This window comes from Ursus americanus, chromosome 10 (genome assembly GCF_024610735.1).
Source record: "Ursus americanus isolate L20-20 chromosome 10, mUrsAme1.1.p, whole genome shotgun sequence".
NCBI lineage: Eukaryota > Metazoa > Chordata > Mammalia > Carnivora > Ursidae > Ursus > Ursus americanus.
Genome location: NC_142136.1, coordinates 2972038 through 2990046, shown reverse-complemented (window position 1 = coordinate 2990046; position 18009 = coordinate 2972038). Strand labels below are relative to the sequence as shown.

Genomic DNA, 18009 nt, shown 5'->3' with positions numbered 1-18009 from the left:
TTCACTTATTTGAGGATTTCACTTACACGCGGAATCTAAAAAGCCAACAAGGAAACAGGTCTCCAGAGGGGAGGGTCGAAGCAGGTGAAGGGGATTGAGAGGCACAAACTTCCAGTTATAAATAGTCACGGGGATGGACAGGAACGGCAGGTGATGCTCGTGACAGATGGTGACCACACGCACCGCGGGGAACGTAGCTTACTGGGTACAAGTCGTACATCACCGTGTCATGCACCTGATACTAATATGACCCTGCGTGTCTGCAATACGTCTACATAAATAACTGAATTAATTAACGGATAAATAGTAACTGACTTTACCAACCAAATAGAACTGCTGGTGTCAGATGAAATCTAACCAAAGACAGTTTCACTTAAAATGCTCAGCTAGACTGCTGCCGTGTGGGTGGGACATGCGGCCCGGGTATCTCCTAAGACACAGGACGGGGTCCTCCATCACGTCACAGGTGTACGTGATGCAGGAGTGGGTGACATGTGAGAGCGCACTACATTCCGTATTCAGACGGCCCAGGTGGCGGCTCGCCTGTCTCCCAAGCTGCGTTACACTCCCGCCATGTGCGGTAGTGAAAGACGCACCGTATCTGTCACTCACGCCGGAGACCACAACCGGTTTCTCCGGGTCTCTGTGCCCAAGGGAGAGAGCGAGAATAAAATCGAAAGTCTGACCCGTGCTCCAAGGACACTCCGTGAGTGTCCTGATGGGATCACAGCCGGCCCCGCTCTGAAAGCAGGGTTGCGGGAAGAACTCTTGACCTCTGCGGTCCTGATGAGAGGCTGAGTTCACGATTTAGAGACCTGTGCTAACATCTTCTGGCCAGCGCTGCCCCTGCTGGCACGCCGCACGAGGATCTGAGCTACAGTGTAGTAACCAAGGGCAGACCAGACCCAGCTCAAGCCGAGCCAGAGAGCCACCCCCTGCATGGCAGCTGTCCCGGCCGGTCCCCGCCCCGTCCCCAGGCACTATCCCCAAGGCTGTCCTGCAACATCCATGGGGAGCCCACCTACGTTACCTTTGCATTTACCTGGCTTTACTGCATGCACAGGTGGCCCGCTGCTTTCTAGGAATCCAAGAATGACTCTGGAATCCGTCTACACCAACGCAGGATGCATTTTATTTGTGGCACTGGGTAAGGAGCAAATAAAGTGAAGCACAAGAAATGATCGAAACCGGTCTGCAGCACACAGATGGAAGAAGAGGCCTGGGAGCCTTGCCTCCCCCATGGAGGTAGCCTCCCTCCCAGCCCCTGCGGCCCTAGGGTGCTCTTCCAACAAGGCAAGACCTCGCCATCTAACGGCACGCTCCAACACCGAGATGCTGTTGCAGCACGTGGTCTGAAGGTACGAGAGGTGCCCAATCCTGGCTCCACGCTGCTCCTAGAGCCTCTGCTTCGGAGACAGCAACCTGGACTCTGCTTGATTCCCCAAATTGTCAACTTGACCCAAGTGGCCACGTTCTCAAGTGGCTTCGGACTGATGGAAGGGCCTGTGCTGGCCACACGTGGCAAACACATCCCAACTCACATGTTCCCCGAGGCAGTCATAAATATCACAATCTTGTATCATAGTGATTTCCGAGATATCAATCGAACAAAAGCGACTTTTCAAGCCTACTTTCAACCTAAGAGGTTGTGTCTTACCCTCGTCCCTGTGTCGGAACTGAACGACGGTCACCCACAGGTAGAGCGCCCCTCGCCCGATCAGAGGCCCTTTCCGTGGGCTCTCCACAGAAATCATGCGACCAGTTTGATTTAAAAACTTGTTGGAGTGTTTTATACTTGTGATCTTGAGATTTTAAGGTAAAACCCATGCACACAGGGTTCATAACTACAAGCTTTAGAAACGCCATGTAGACAGAAGTACTCAAGACCACAGCCGATGAAAGCTCAGGCCTCAGACAGGCCTCCTGGAAACAGACAGTTGTCATGGGAACCATTTCCGGCGCGCGCGCACACACACACACAAACACACACACACACCCTGCCCCAGCACGGCCTGGCCCCGGCGCCTGCAGTCCGTGGAGCCAGCAGCCTCACGCACCTTCTCCAATCCGTGGTCTATTCCTGCTCAAGCCCAGCTCACTGCACTTACCGGCTCTGACTGGATTTCCCTCTGGCCTCACTCCCCTCCAGTCCCAACCAATTCTTTTTTTTTAAGATTTACTTATTCATTTTAGAGAGAGAGAGAGAATGAGCAAGAGGGGCAAACGGAGAGGGAGAGAATCCCAAGCTGACTCATGCTGAGCGCAGAGCCGAACGCAGGGCCTGATCTCACGACCCCGAGATCATGACCTGAGTGGAAATCCACCGACTGCGCCACCCAGGCGGCCCCCAACCAATGCCTGCGTGCTCCAGTCAACGCTGTCTTGGGGCACCTCCCTGTGTAAGGCTCTGTCACAACAATGTACCTCAGCATGAAAATGGGGGGCCGCGGGGGCTCCACGTAGACACGCCAGCAGCACACTGATGAGCTCCTGCGGCACTTCTTCCATGGGCCTCGAGAGCCTTTCCCAGGACAGGCTGGGCTTGCCAGGAGGAGCGAGGGCGCCCTTCCCCCCCCACGGGGTGCCGTCCAGGCAGGGCTGGACACAGAACTGGGAGCGCTCCTGCCGCCCACATCCTCACCAACAGCGACTGTTCTCAGAGACTTTTTGTTATTAGCCACTTCAGTGGGTTCGTCCTGGTATTCCAGTCTTTCCAGTGTCTCCAACCTGATCAGCTAGTGGTATTGGGTGCGTTTCCTTACGTGTATTGGCCATTCATCTATCCGCCCTCATGAACTGTGTGTTTTTCACTGGGCCATTTGATTCCTATGTCGCCATCCTACGTCCCAGCCCTGTCGGTCCAAAATGGTCTCACTATGACGACCAGATCTTCCCGAGCCTCTGCTCCCACTCAGTTCAGCTGCACAGACGCCTGTTTCATCTTTGCTCTGGTGTCTACCAGGCCGAGAACTGTGTGAGAGCTCTGCGTGCCTGACTGATGGGGCATCTTCTGCAGGGCCCAGCACAGCTCCCGCTGCATGGCAGGCAGACAGGGAATATTTCTTCAAGGCGCTGTTGTGACAGGGCAGACTTCAGATTTAAACCCTGTCTTAGTGAGGAAACCACCGTCTCACCAAAATGGGGGGGAGTGAGCTCACTCCACTCCAGCAGGGCCTCTCACCTCCGCTCGTGGATGGGTAAATAGGTGGCCTGATCTCCAAGTGGGAACCTCAACCAACTGTGTTCCACAGGGGACTGACCATGAAGGAAAGGCCACAGGGGAGGCAAGCGTTTCTTGCAGCTGCTCCTCCTTGCTGAAATTCTGCGCTGGATGTCTAGACCCTGGGTCCCTGGGATTGGCCACAGAAGGGATATGTTCAACTTATGAACCACGATACTTGCCCCTTCTGCAGATCCAGGCCATTTTTCTCTTGCAATGACAGACCTGAATTTAGTTTCAGGAGTGGTTAGGACCCCAGCAGCATTTTGTTCTCTGAGCTTATAAAATAGTGAGTAGCCATGGAGTTAGAGTAGTTTCTCTGAGCAAAGGAGTCAGCTGGTTGATAGCAAAGATTTGAGCAGGAAATAGGAGACATGCTTTAGTGCCAATATTGGAAGACATCTCCAACCCCTGGTGCTTGTGGCAGACTGGAAGGGCCATGGGGCTGCTGACCCTTGCCCATAATTGTGTCAGCTAGATTCTCCAAAAATAAAAAAACAGAGCCAGTAGGAGATGATAGATGATAGATAGATAGACAGACAGTTAGAGGATGGACTGATTGATTTATAGGTTTTAAGGAATTTTCTGACTTGGTTGTAGGGGCTGGCAAATCTGAAATTCATAAGACAGGCCAGCAGGCTGGAAACTCAGGCTGGGATTAGTGTTGCAGACTTGTGGCAGAATTTCTTCTGGGTGCTCGCTTTGGCAACACATACTAAAGTTGGAATGATATACCCCTGAGTGAGGATGACATGCAAATTCATGAAGCATTCCACATTTTAAAAAGAAGAAGAGGAGGAGGAGGAGAAGGAGGAGGAGGAGGAGGAGGAGGAGGAGGAGGAGGAAGAGGAAGAGGAAGAAGAAGAAGAAGAAGAAGAAGAAGAAGAAGAAGAAGAAGAGGAGGAAGAAGAAGAAGAAGAAGAAGAAGAAGAAGAAGAAGAAGAAGAAGAAGAAGAAGGAGGAGGAGGAGGAGGAGGAGGAGGAGGAGGAGGAGGAGGAGGAGGAGAGGAGGAGGAATTCCTTCTTCTGGGGAAAACTGTTTTTGCTCTTAAGGCCTTCAACTGATTGGATAAGGCCCACCCACATTATGGAGTGTCCTCTCTTTTGCTGAAAGTAAACTGATTGTAGCTATTAAGCACAGCTACATTCACTTTTCCAGTTGACTCAGAAGTTGTCTGGGGTGTTTAGGCACCATGACTGCCTCAAACATCCCAATCTAACAGTAGCAATCAAGAACCTTCTCCATAACAGCATCTCATCCAAAGCTTCTTACCCATGCCTTGATTAGGGGTCAAATAAGCTCATTCCTGCATCTGAATCCATCTCAAAAGGCAAGGGATGATTTCCGTCATCTAGGCAGACAAAGAACCAGCTACGCAAGGATGTGGTTGACCCCTTAGAGTCGGCGGGGAAGCATCCTAAGAAGTAGGGGTGCTGCTGCGGGGCTGTGTTTGAGGACAGACAGCCTAGGACAAGCAGGGGCAAGAATGGGGTCCTTTCCCTCACCCTACTGATTTCTAAGGCTGTTCCAGCAGGACTACTTGCCTAGAAAGCACACATGAAAATGTTAAATTTTATGTGAGCTGCAAGCATAAAAAGCCAACCTGAGATGTAAGAATCTTGCTGGGTTCCTGAGTGGCATTCCTCTTCTGACCCCTAATGATGCTGCCACCTCACTGGTCTGGAAATACTAATTGCAGGGTCCCAATACGGTAATTATGCCCATTGCAAATGGAAAGCAACGTGGACAGCACTCCACCACACACAACAGCACTACTGTGCTCCTTAAAATCAGCTGTGGAGGATAAAAAATAGAAGAAAAATGGGCAATGAACTTGGGTTGGTCGGTTTGTTTGCAAATAACAAAATAGGATCGAAATACGTGCAAAATTTGTGCAGGAGAAAAGGGTGGGAGACCAGACTCAAATAAACCTTAAAAATATATTATCTCCTAGAAGCCAGACATCAGTAATAAAGTGAAGAAATGATTAGTATATGTGATCTCACACACACACACACAACCCTAAAACTAATGTATGTTTTAAAAAATACAATAAACAGATGAAAAATACCATTTTAGAAAAAATATTTAAAACATAGACAATATCTCAAGGCCTAACTTCTTTTCTACACAAATACTTCTCACAAATCAATAAAGAGACATGTAAACCACCTCATATAAAAATGGATGTAAAGTTAAAAATATGCACAAATCATAAAATATGTAAAGATATTCAACATCATGGTTCCTGAATTTAAATCACAATAATAAGTTTTTTTCTGCCAGACTAAAGAAAATAAAGAGCTTGATAAACCCAATTTTTAGTAAGGCCGGGAATAAACACACACCCTTATACTTTGGTAGGACTGGCTGTGGTCTTCCTGGAGAGCCATTTCACAGCATTAAAGAACTAATGATGCTCGTCCCCCTTGTCCCAGCAAACCCACCTCCAAAAACATAGCCCCTGCTGGAACAGGCATGCAGACCTACCCTCTAGAACTTCCCTTCCGCCTTCTTTGGAGCTGGAGAACCCACCAGAAACAAGATAAGTATGCTAGATCTACTGAAGAATATCCTCCCAAAGAACGACATGTAGGCTTTTGAAAAGAGAGAGAGAAACATGAGGATAGTCTAGGTGATATTCCATCGGGAGGGGAGCAAACTACAGAAGAGAATGCATGATGTAATAGCATTTGGGTAAAAATTTCTGGAAGAATACACCCCAAAAATTTTCATAGGGGTGCAGAAAGGGGGAATTTTACTTTTTGCTTCATTTAATAACATTTAAATTTTTGTTCCTGGCATAGCATGCATACATCACTTGTATAGTAAGAAACTAACTGAAAAATTAGAAAAGTTACATGTAAGTGTTGAGATAGCCCTTCTATACTGATACATGTTAGTGCTCTGAATTTACAGAGATGACTTGGCTTGGAAAAGGTATGGGGTGGAAGAGCCCAGCTGACATATTTTATAGGCTCTCTTGTTAAATGAGGTTCCCACTGCTCTTAATTAGGATATGCAGCTAAGGTATGATACGGCCCTGGCACGCTGCGTCATACCACATTGGTAAAGCCTTGTTTTCCACCCACAGCAGAGTTCTCCGCTCCTGAAGGAAGATACCTGTCTAGTTATTTACTGACAATAAATAATCAACAATTGATTCTACCACCTTACCTGAAATTTCACATTACCATTCCCTCTTTGAAAAAGTTACATACTCTTCACATTTCTCTTGTTTTGCCAAACACAAGCCTTTTATCCAAAGCAAAGTTAGAAAGTAGTCGACTTTTCTTCTGTGCAGAGTATCTTCAGACAGTTTGGGTACCTGTGTTGACTTCTGTGATGATGAGTCCAGTTCATTGCTCCTGGACCTGAAGGTCTGTTCCTAACCTGGCCAGTCCATGGTGTTGTACTTCTTGATAAGTAAGAAGCAGCTGTCGAGTGGTGACCATGGTTCTTTGCAGGAGTCTAAGACCAATGCCTCTTTCAGATAGTCATCTTCTCTTGTGTTTCCTGCTTATTGCCAGAGTTTAATCTGCAGTCCACCCACAACTGCCAAACTTAGACTCATTAATTAATTTCTTTTCTCAGTTGGTCACTCTTTTATTTCTTCTACTCCAGTACCAGAAAACAGTTTAGGGGCGCCAGAGTGGCACAGTCGTTAAGCGTCTGCCTTTGGCTCAGGGCGTGATCCCGGCGTTACGGGATCGAGCCCCACATCAGGCTCCTCCGCTAGGAGCCTGCTTCTTCCTCTCACACTCCCCCTGCTTGTGTTCCCTCTCTCGCTGGCTGTCTCTATCTCTGTCGAATAAATAAATAAATAAATAAATCTTTAAAAAATATTAAAAAAAACAGTTTAAAGTGGAGTAGATAGAAAATAGGAGGGACACCTGGGTGGCTCAGTCGGGGAAGCACCTGCCTTCGGCTCAGGTCCTGATCTCAGAGCCCTGCATCATCTTACAGGGCTGCCTGCTCAGCGGGCAGTCTACTTCACCTCTCCCTCTGCCTGTCGCTCCCCCTGCTTGTGTGCTCACTCGCTGTGAGACTCACTCTCTCCCTCTCTCTCTCAAATAAATAAAGAAAATCTTTAGAAAAAAAAGAAAATAGGAAAAATCTCCACCAATGACCCAATTCGTCCCTTACAAGACATCAAGTATTCAGTATTTCAGACACTTAAAAATATAAAATATCATTTTGAAGGTATCTCGTTTGCAAAGTATTACTGAAGATTAAAGATCCCAGAGAATATTCCATGGAGAGCTCATTCAAATGTCCACCATCCGACCCCCAGGGAGAAACACAGGCTCTGGGAAGGGGGCTCGAAATGGCCCATTTAGCCACCCCACTCCCACCCCCAGGCTGAGAACCACAATCATAAGCAGAAGAACATTAACAGTAACATTTATTTTAAAAGCTGCAGATATCTCATAAGCTAATTTTAATTATAAGCTTAAAAAGGATTTTTGGGCTTAATTTTTTCTCCGGTGATTTGGAAAAATGGAAATATGTTCTTCCCTTTCGCAGAGTTACCCTAGAAGAACTCACAGTGTGAAATAAGGTGTAGAGATTTGTTTGCTTGGGAAGCCATACATGAGAAAGAACGGACTTAATCATGGGCCCACGCCAAGGGCACATGCATGGACCCCATGAGCAGTTGCGGGGTGTCCCCACGCGTGTCTCCTGGTCTGAAGCCCAGGAGAGCTGAGGTGGGACACATTCTCTCACAATTCCCCACAGCATGAAAAACGTTATTTACTTTTTACAACAAGGAAAGATGCTTCAACCTGCATTAAATTGCAAATTTTTCACAACGTTAAAAATCCTAACGAAAGCCATGAGCACTTTGTCCTAACTCAGGGACACCAACAGCATGGGAGAGCTTATCTGTCCACCTCTGCACCTGTCTGGCTAAACCACCTCGCACCTTAGTTTCCGACTGTCCCTTCGTCCTTCAAGGTTTTGGTCATGGTGCATGGTGATGGCCTGCTAAGTAACAAGTTCTGAAACAACCATCAAAGTTCTCCCTTTATTGCTCTTTTCCTGCCAGCCTCTCAGGGCTCTGCTTCTCCAGTGGGCTTGGCCATTTCTCATTCCCTCCTCCTTCCATTCCCTTCCAGCTCTATCTTCACCCTCCTGTATTCAGATTCCTTGGCAGAGTCTACGGAGGCTTTCAAGCATCCTGGATTTCCAGGAGCCAGCCCTGTGCTAGCCCACAGCGATGGTTCAGGACCACGAACAGTTACTCGCGTGACTGGGGCAGCCCCTCCCCACCAGCTTCCTGCTCCTGCACCTGTGCCCACGGAAGCCATGTTTCTGAGGTGCGGCCCCACGGAAACGAAAATGCTTGGAGATTAGAGAAGTGGGAAACGTTGCGTATTCCAGCCACCAACTTTATATGGAGAAGTTGTGGGAGGTCCTGCTGGGAAGAACCTGCAATCCTTCATGCAGCTTTTCCAAAGTTATTTGACTTTTTGTCAAAAACTGATCAAAGGGGCAGCCAAGGAATGGGGCATGACCTTAATAAATAGCACGAACTGGCCGGGAGGGCCCAGTCACTGACAGCCGTTATGTATTAGAGCCGATGAGCTCATCAGCGGACCCTCCTCAGAGCGGCCCATCAATCTCAGTGATCTGGGGAGGTCTGCACTCAAGACGGCAGGAAAAGGCAGAAAGTCTCAGTGTTCTTATGTCCCTGAGCGACAGAGCCTCCCAGAGGCAGGGCTGCAAGGCTGTGGCTCCAACAATCTGCTCGGGGAAGAGGCAATAACCCTGTGATATGGAGAGACACCACAGAGCTGAAAAAAATAGAAAATAGTCCTGCACGATGTCTTCAACGCCTGGCCCTGTGGCGAGGGCTTCACATTTATGGACCCACATATGACACACAATAATCCCACATGGATGGAAAGACCATCTCCATCTTATAGAGGAGGGAACTGAAGCAGAAGGGGGTTGAGTGCCCCATCCTTCACTGCACGGCGCGCAAACACTGATGTCAGGACAGGAAGCCGGGCAGTCTGATCCCAGCATCTCTCCCCCACCACAGGACACAAGCTCGCTCTGTCCTGTGGATCATCTCCACCCAGCATACAGTCCAAGTGTCAAGGAGTCAGCATCATGGGGAAGACAGTAGTACAGACCAAATGGAACCACATCCCTCTCCTTCTGCTAAGCCTATAAGCCTGTAAAGATGAGTTTTCACTGTCATCCAGCCAAATGTAGACCAGAGGATGTCTCAGAGGTGATACAAAAGTTGGAAGTTCTCAGATCCGAAGCCATGAGTGTCATGCGCTGGAGGCTCCGGGGTCGGGAGGCACGCCGGGGTGCCCGGGAGCTGGACTCCCCAGAGAGCAGAGACCTTCATGCAGACGGGTAGACTATGAAGCCTCCTACACAGAGATCCTCAGGTTCCCCAAAGCAGTGGCCCCAGTGAGAGCAGCACTGGCTGTGGAAGGCTGCAGCAGGAGTGCACATTTCCAAGCGGGCATCCGAGTCCCCAGGAGCCTTGCCGAAACACAGGTAATGGAACCCGGCTCCAGAGTTTCCAACTCAGGAAGTCCGGGGAAGGATGAGAATGTGCACATCTTACACATGCCCAGGATGCTGGGACTGCTGGTCCAGGGACCCCAGTCTGGGTGCCCCTCGTGGGTCCCCCTCAGACTAGGTCATCACTCATGTCCTTCACATCTGCCGTGCTCACCTCCTCCGGCCTGGCCCTTGCCCCCACGCCACTTGCTTTGCTCCCACCTCTCCTTCCTGGGCTCGGTGTGTATGCTATCTCCTGGAAAGCCTTTCCTGACACCAAAGTCTGGGGGAAGGGCTCCTCTTCCATGCTGCCTTAAACCAGATGGCTTCTGCTCCCAGGGCACCAGTCACATCGGTGGGTCTGCTACTTGCTTGGCCTTCAGACCACCCCTCGCCAGTCCCTGCAGGACCCCCTGATTTTGGCAGTGTCTGCCAAGTGTGAGGGATTCAACAGATATTGGTTGACTCAATGAGTAGACTCGTCTGTCTTGAGGCCATCACTTAGAAGAGGATGCTTGAGGGTCCCCACTAGACTTGGCTCTGCAGCTTTTCCACAATTGCCCCAGGGTCCCTCCCAGTGCTGGCTCCCTCTACTCTCTCCCGGTGCTGCCCTTCAAACCTTACAATCCTCACAGTCCAGCCAAACGCCCAGCAGTGTAGGTAGGGTGACCACCATCTGGATTGGAACACTTCTGGGTATGAAAAGGACACTCGACAATAATTCAGGGTTAGAAGAGGCACATTTGGGCTGTCCTGGGGAGGGCAGCACACAGATCAGCCCAAGTGTGATTCTTCTTCGCAGGGCTGCTCTCTCCTGCTTATAAGCTAGTCTACCAAGGGCCCCTTTGGGCAGATGTCCACCCTCAGCCCGGTCAGCTGTGGCCAAGTTGACAGAGCCACGTAGTGTAAAACCTAGCAGTCTATGATGAGGTGAGCATGTGGTCAGAAGTCTGGGGACACTGAGCTGGTGATCGTGTAACTGACAGGCATTTGGCCACCATCCCCTAACAAACACGTAGACTTGCGAGACCACACACGTCCCATGCAACAGAAGTCCTTGGAGTGTTGGTGTCTGAGTCCGTTTGGCCTGCTATCACAAAATACCACAGGCTGGGTGCCTTATAAACAAGAGGAATTTGTATATCACAGTTCTGGAGTCTGAAATCACCTGTTTCTCTCTTCTGCGGGGAATGGCCTCTGTGCTCAGATCCTAGCACTTCGATTGGGACCGTCAAATCCACCACAAAAAGCAGTCCAGGGACCAAATCATCTTTTATTACCTTGTTTGTCTGGGGAAATCTGTTCCAAATTCCAAACAACAGACTTGAACGTGAACTATGGGACACAACCCATTTGCAAGTTGGAGCTGTCTGGAAAAGAGAGTACTGAGTACTGCTCTGACCCCAGTGAAGAAAACAATCTGGTCTAGTTCTTTCCGACAGTGATGGGAATTGTTAGTGTTTTAAGTAAGACAGGAACAAGAATGACTACATTTAAGACTTCAGAGGAAAAAAATGTTTCTTTTTGAAAAACAACTACCATATGCACTACTAAACGGTGCTTGCTGATCGTGCAATGGGAAGAAACAAGGACGAAGAAAGGCCGTGCAGAGTTCCGGAGGAACACTAATTATGAAGATTTTAAGCGAATGAACTCCAGATCAAAGCCGGGCGTCCTCTGATAAGATCATGTACTCGTTAATGGAACACGGTGTCATCAGCTTATTTTTAGCTCAGGAACCGGAATACTCTCAGCGTCACATGATCGTAGTGTGACACAGGTGGCCCAAAATCAGGGCAGGCTTTGTGTTTCTTTCCTTGGGAGCAAAGTGCTAGGTCTGTTTGAAAAAAAGAATAAGAATTCCTCCTATTTTGCAAAAATTTCTTTTTTTTCCCACTTCTGAGACCATATTTTTTTATTGTATATAAATCATTGTGTGTGATTAAACAGGCCCTTCTATGCTTAAAAACGTACAGTTCCTTCACATGTATCCAAACATGAACTAAGAATACAAATGTCACCACACTCTGTGTTTAAAAAGTCATTACTAATTTACTATTGTGTTCTAACAAATTACCATCGACTTGGTAATTTGTTAAACAATACAAATTTTACTATGTTACTATTGTGGAGATCAGACATTCAAAATGGATCTCCTGGGCTCAAGTCATGGAGTGAGCAGGACTGAGGTCCTTCTGGAGGCTCTGAGGGGACATCAGCTTGCTTGCCTTTTCTGGGTTCTCAGGGCCACCCCCTTCCTTTGCTCACAGCCCCAAACCCATCTCCAGAGCAGCTGCGTGTGGGCAAGTCAGGCCCTCTCATCCTGCCATCTCCCTGTTTCTCCGCCAGTGGGGAAGGTTCTCAGATCTTAAGGAATCCTGCAATTATCTTGGGCCCACCTGGGTACTCCAGAATGACTTTCCCATCTCAAGGTCCATAACCTCAATCATACCCGCGAAGTCCCTCTGCCGTGTCAGGTGGTACACTGCACTCACAGTGTCCAAGGATTAGGGTGTGGACATCTTGAAGGGCTATTATTCTGCCTACCACAACCACTATAAAATTTCTACTAATTCCCCCCCCAGTCTGAAATTAGCAGGGGTTTTCTTTCATATTAAGACAATAGTCAAGTTGCCTATGATCTATACTTTGGGAGGAAAAAGCATACATCTAATCCCACTATTGCTCTATATTTAACAGGACAGATTAGGAATAGTCTTTATCCAGAGAACCTCAGAGTTGACAGGAGCCAAGGAGGAGTCCAATGACCACCATGTTACAGAGTGCAAAAGCCTGTGTTCATGTGTGCGCTCCCTCTGCAGTATCCCACGCTGGCTGGGCTTCTCAGCATCCCCCAAGCACATTCCCACATCTTGAGTCTTAGCCTCCTACTTACATGGCACAAGCCCTTCTTCAATCCCTTTCATACTATACTTTTTTTTTCTCTCTTTTGGCTCTTTCACCAATGCCTGACCTCATGGTTTCTAGAAGATGGTGCATAGTCCCACTCAGTCTGGGGAATTTATTTCCCCAGGTAATTGCATCCACCATGATTCAGTTGACATAAGCAGTGATGGCACAGCTGTCTTGGTCCTTAATTCGTGTTCTGCCTGGATCTCCACACTGGATCTGCATGGGTCCTTCAGTCATATATGTGCCCTGGTAGTCGTCAGGCTCTCACTTTTTATGTCCAAATGGAACTTTCTCTGTACTCCTTACTCAAAAATTCATTTTAACTTTCGTATTCTCAAGCCTGGCTAGAAATATCATCATCATACATTCAAGATACCAAATATGAGAGCCTTGCTGTCAACCCAGATTCTTCTCTCTCCTAAAATAAACACTTTTAATAAGTTTTTGAAATCTGCTTGTTCTATCTGAGAGATGTCTTTCAAATCCAGTCTTTCATTTCCTTGAAAAGACATAAAACATAAAAAATGGACACATAGAGAAGCAAAGCTCTCATTGCTTCCCAGATAACAGTCAAGGACACCTGTGCGAGGAGGGTTCACAGGTGGAAGTCTCTTACAGTATTCTCATGCAATGACTTGCCATACTTACAAAGTTCCACAAAATAAAAGTTCCCAAGATAAATTAATGGGAACATGCTATCAGAACGCCATTTCTACTGCTATGGTGTTTTGATGTTGACAGAAATAATTATTAGAGCACAGAATGCTTTCAAGTGGGAACTTTGGAAAAATCCATTGTAAATGCAGTGTACCCACGACTGTAGTGTCCTAAGTGGTGTTGTCGTATAATTTCTGCCATCAAACAGCTGATGACTTGGGGTTGGGGTGGGAGATGTTGCAAACATACCCTTTTGATATTTGGAAACCTCAGCAGTCATAACTCTGCTTTTACAAACCACCGTGCATTTTCATAGCCACTCAACAATTGAACATCACTAGCACTTGGCCTTTTGGTCGCTAGATGGTATTTTACTCCAGGCACTCCCTGAACGTGACATTGTGCACGTCGAGCCTTGGCTCTTCCTCCTCCCATTGTGCTGCAACCCTGTCAGAATTTCCACTTGTGTCCCTGGCTCCACCCTTCGTCGCAGGACCCATTGCATGGATATCAACTAGGAGGTGCAACCAACAGGTGTTTATACCTGACGTAAACTGGGCACAGCCATCTCTTCCACATTGACAAATCCAAGAACGTCTCACTAATTAAGACCGGTATTGACATCTCTGCGTGCGTCACCCACAAATTAACAGTCTTTCATCAGAGCTCTTAGTCATCTTACTGCCCTCATTTCAGTGTAGGGACAAATCTGATAAGATGCTAGTTTTATTCCAGGTCTTGTGATATTTTGTTCTTAGCATCACATTTACTTCATTTGGAATTGGCATGTTTTTGTAGAAATTACTTTGAAGTATCTTACAATGTAATTCCCAAGAATTTTAGAAATTATGACTATTTGATAATGTAATAGATTAGTCCTGCTTTCCTATTGACATTTTTCCAATAAGAAAAAAATTTCCAATGATACATTTTTTTTCTATTTATTTTCGCCTCTTTTGAGATTTATCAGCAACTGTGTTCCACAAAACATTGCAAAGTTAAAGTGGTTTTGAGTGCATTTTATTTCTTTTTTTTTAAAGATTTTATTTATTTATTTATTTGACAGAGAGAGACTGCCAGCGAGAGAAGGAACACAGGCAGGGGGAGTGGGAGAAGAAGAAGCAGGCTCCCAGCAGAGGAGCCTAATGTGGGGCTCGATCCCAGGACCCTGGGATCACGCCCTGAGCCGAAGGCAGACGCTTAACGACTGAGCCACCCAGGCGCCCCTATTTCATTTTTTTTTAATCAGGGCTTTTGTACAGTTAGAAATGCCTGGTTTTTTAAATTATACTTCTCCACTACAGAGCATTCAAATATTAATTTATTTTTCTTTAATCATAAAAATAATGAATTCATATGGTTTTAAAAGTACACATTTTTATCTTCCATTTCTCTGGTGCTCTCTATTATTTTTTAAACTACACATTTAACTACATTGCTTTAGGCAATGTCAATTGAATCACACTTTTGATGTTAAATTAGGTTTACATTACTGTATAACAATTACATTCTACTCTGTAACCCTCAATAAATCATCCACACTTTCTCTAAATGGCTGTCTTAAAACTAAAATACTATAAACGGCATTTATAATATTAGGATTACAGAAATATTGCCACTGCAGAAATGAATGATGCAGACTCTTGAGCAAGAAATGTCATCATACGTCATATGATACATCATGTGAACACATCATACATCACATGCATACATCATACAAACAGCACGCATCACAGCATACATGTCATACATCGCATGCATGCATTGTGCATATATCACACATACATCATACATACATGCACCACACATCACACCATACATACATTGTACATCTATACATCACATCATATATCATACGTACATCATACATCACATGTGTGCAACACACATACACCATACACACGCCATGCATCACACCATATATGCATCATGCATAGCATGCTTACATCATACAAACATCATGCATCACAGCATGCATATGTCATGCATCACATGCATACAACATACATCAATGCATACATCATACATCACATCACACATCATGCATGTATCCATCAAGCATACATCATGTGTGCATCATACATGCATCATATATCACATATGCCACACATCATACATGCATCATACATCACATGCTTGCATCACACATCACCTCATACATACCTCATACATATATCATGCATCACATCATACATCATGAATCATATCATATATCACTTATCATTGCCAGGGAATGGCATCAAACATTCGGGGGACTAACATTAAATTAATTTATGTTCTTACTTGTTTGGCTGGTTTTTTGTTTTTGTTTGAGTTCGTCTTTCACCTCCTCCTGAGCCAACTTACACCATCACTATTCCTATATTCCAGGTCATGTTCTTTCCTGCATTGTTTAATGTCACTCAAGCATATCGTGGTAACTTTCTACATACACATGTGAGGATGGAAAACTCCCCCAGCATTGGCATGTGTAAAATTATTCTGGCTATTTGCTCAGCGTGGAGTTCTCAGTTTAAAATCATTTGCCACAGAGCTGGACAGACAAGCCCCTGCTTTGTGGCCTCTATGCTCACTGATGTGTCTGCCAAGAATGGTCGTCCTCCAGAAGCCGCATGCCTACTTCCTTGGATCTTTGGGATCTTTACTTGAGAGTGGCTTCTGAGGGAGGCTTTGCCAGGTCACTTACCTGCACCACCATCTCTCTCCCCGGGCAACATCTCCAGCCCCTTTCCCTCTTTATTTTCTCTCTCTTACGCCTTTAACGCCGTCTAATAGTCGATGTATTCTGCTTGTCCATCTGTGCATCGTCGGTCTGAGCTCTCTGTCCAGACACTTGGCACATAGAAAACACTGAATAAATATCTGTTAGATGAATAAGGAAACTGAGAAGCCACAGTCCTGCTGTCTTCCAGTGTCCCCTAAAAGTAAGACCTCTGGTGTTGGCATCATCCTTGTCGTGTCCCAGATGACAGTGTGTGTACTTGGCTCACTCTATAAGCGTTCAGGCTTGTCTCTTCACCCTCGCTCTTCTAAACCACAAGTCATACATCCAGGATGGCTCGTTGTTTGTAAATTATTCTCCTTAGCTGTTCCCAGCTGAAAACTGGAATCTCTTCCAGCTCAAGGACTTCTTTCCCCTTTTCTCTCTTTGACCTACCCTTTCCTTCCCTGAACTTCACTGTCCTCTCTGAAAGTCCTAAATCTATCTCCCACCTCTCAAAACATAGCTGTTAGTTTCCCTACTTTTGTTTGATGAGCTGAACTCTTCACATTCTTTTCCAGCTCACAGTTGTCTCATCAGCCAAACCCATTCTGCTATTTAGCCCATCCAGACATCTTTCATTTCAACAATCATATTTAATAAGAGCTCTTTTTTGTTCTCCTATAGCTCCTCTTTCAAAGCAACCTATTCATGTTTTAGGGAGGAGTTATCCTCTCGTTGCTCACTAAACATTAATTAGAAAGTTTTACATTCTTTTCTGTCCCGTGAAGTCCCTCCGCTTCCTCGAGGGTTGACAATTTTTGCTTGATGGTCATGGTTGTTTTTTGTCAAGCTCTTGAATTCTTCAGCTTGCTGGTGATCCTTGGGGTGTTTGCATGTGTCCCAGGAAGGCTTCTGCCGTCTAGCACAGGCAGCTGGCGAGGGCGGCTTGTGTGGTTGTACCCTTTCTGCTCTTCCAGGGCACCTGGCTGCTCACTTGTGAATCCCAACAGGTGAGCCCCACTGACGGGCAGTGGGGAAGCAGGTCCCCGGGAATCCTCAGTGGCCGTCCTAAGCCCCAGCTGACCCTGGGTTATGTTGGTTCCCTGTATTTCTGTCTTGGAAGGAGCTACCTGTCTTTTTTCAATCTCCTCTCTTCTCTGTATTCCACAGGGACTAGGCTAACCGTAAGGGCCACTCTCCATCTCCAGGCCTTTCCAGGCTTGGGGTCTGCTCTCTCCAGACCACAGTGTACCAACACCAGCTGATAAGACCAGCTATGGACCAGCTGTGCTAAGCATTTCTACACTAATCACCTCTGTTATTCGATAGTCAATCCCCACCTTGAAACTTCTCCGAGGATATCCTGGGAAGGCCTGTGCCTCCCTCCTCCGTGGCCATGAGTGGCATGTCCCCGTCCTTGATCCCAAATGCCTTCCCTCTTGCAGGAATCCCTCACCATTTCTTGCCTCCTGACTCTCTTCTGTCTTATTTCTTAGTGTACTGTTATGGTTTTCTTCATTTAAGGAAGTATTTTTTTCTGTCATTTCAACTGGGTATTGATGAGGAGAGGAAAGTAGCCCAGTTCCTCCATTTCTGAACACTTACTGGCGGAAAAAAAACAGCCTGAGAGCAAATGCCATGGTTACATTGTGGCCATCAAAATCTTAATACTAAGGGACACTAAGACCTCACAATTTTCCTTAAATTTTTAAAAATTTTGGGGCGCCTGGGTGGCACAGCGGTTAAAGCGTCTGCCTTCGGCTCAGGGCGTGATCCCGGCGTTCCGGGTTCGAGCTCCACGTCAGGCTCCTCCTCTATGAGCCTGCTTCTTCCTCTCCCACTCCCCCTGCTTGTGTTCCCTCTCTCGCTGGCTGTCTCTATCTCTGTCAAATAAATAAATAAAAAATCTTTAAAAAAAAATTTTTTTAAATTTTATTCTGATATATTTTTCAGGATTCTAGACTGTTACTACATCATGGTCTGCAT

At 46.6% G+C, this 18009-nt stretch overlaps 1 pseudogene; it reads left to right on the top strand.

The window, feature by feature from the left end:
- Positions 1 to 3912: 3912 nt before the first annotated feature.
- Positions 3913 to 4002, top strand: LOC148109318 (U6 spliceosomal RNA; annotated as a pseudogene).
- The last annotated feature ends 14007 nt before the right edge of the window (positions 4003 to 18009 follow it).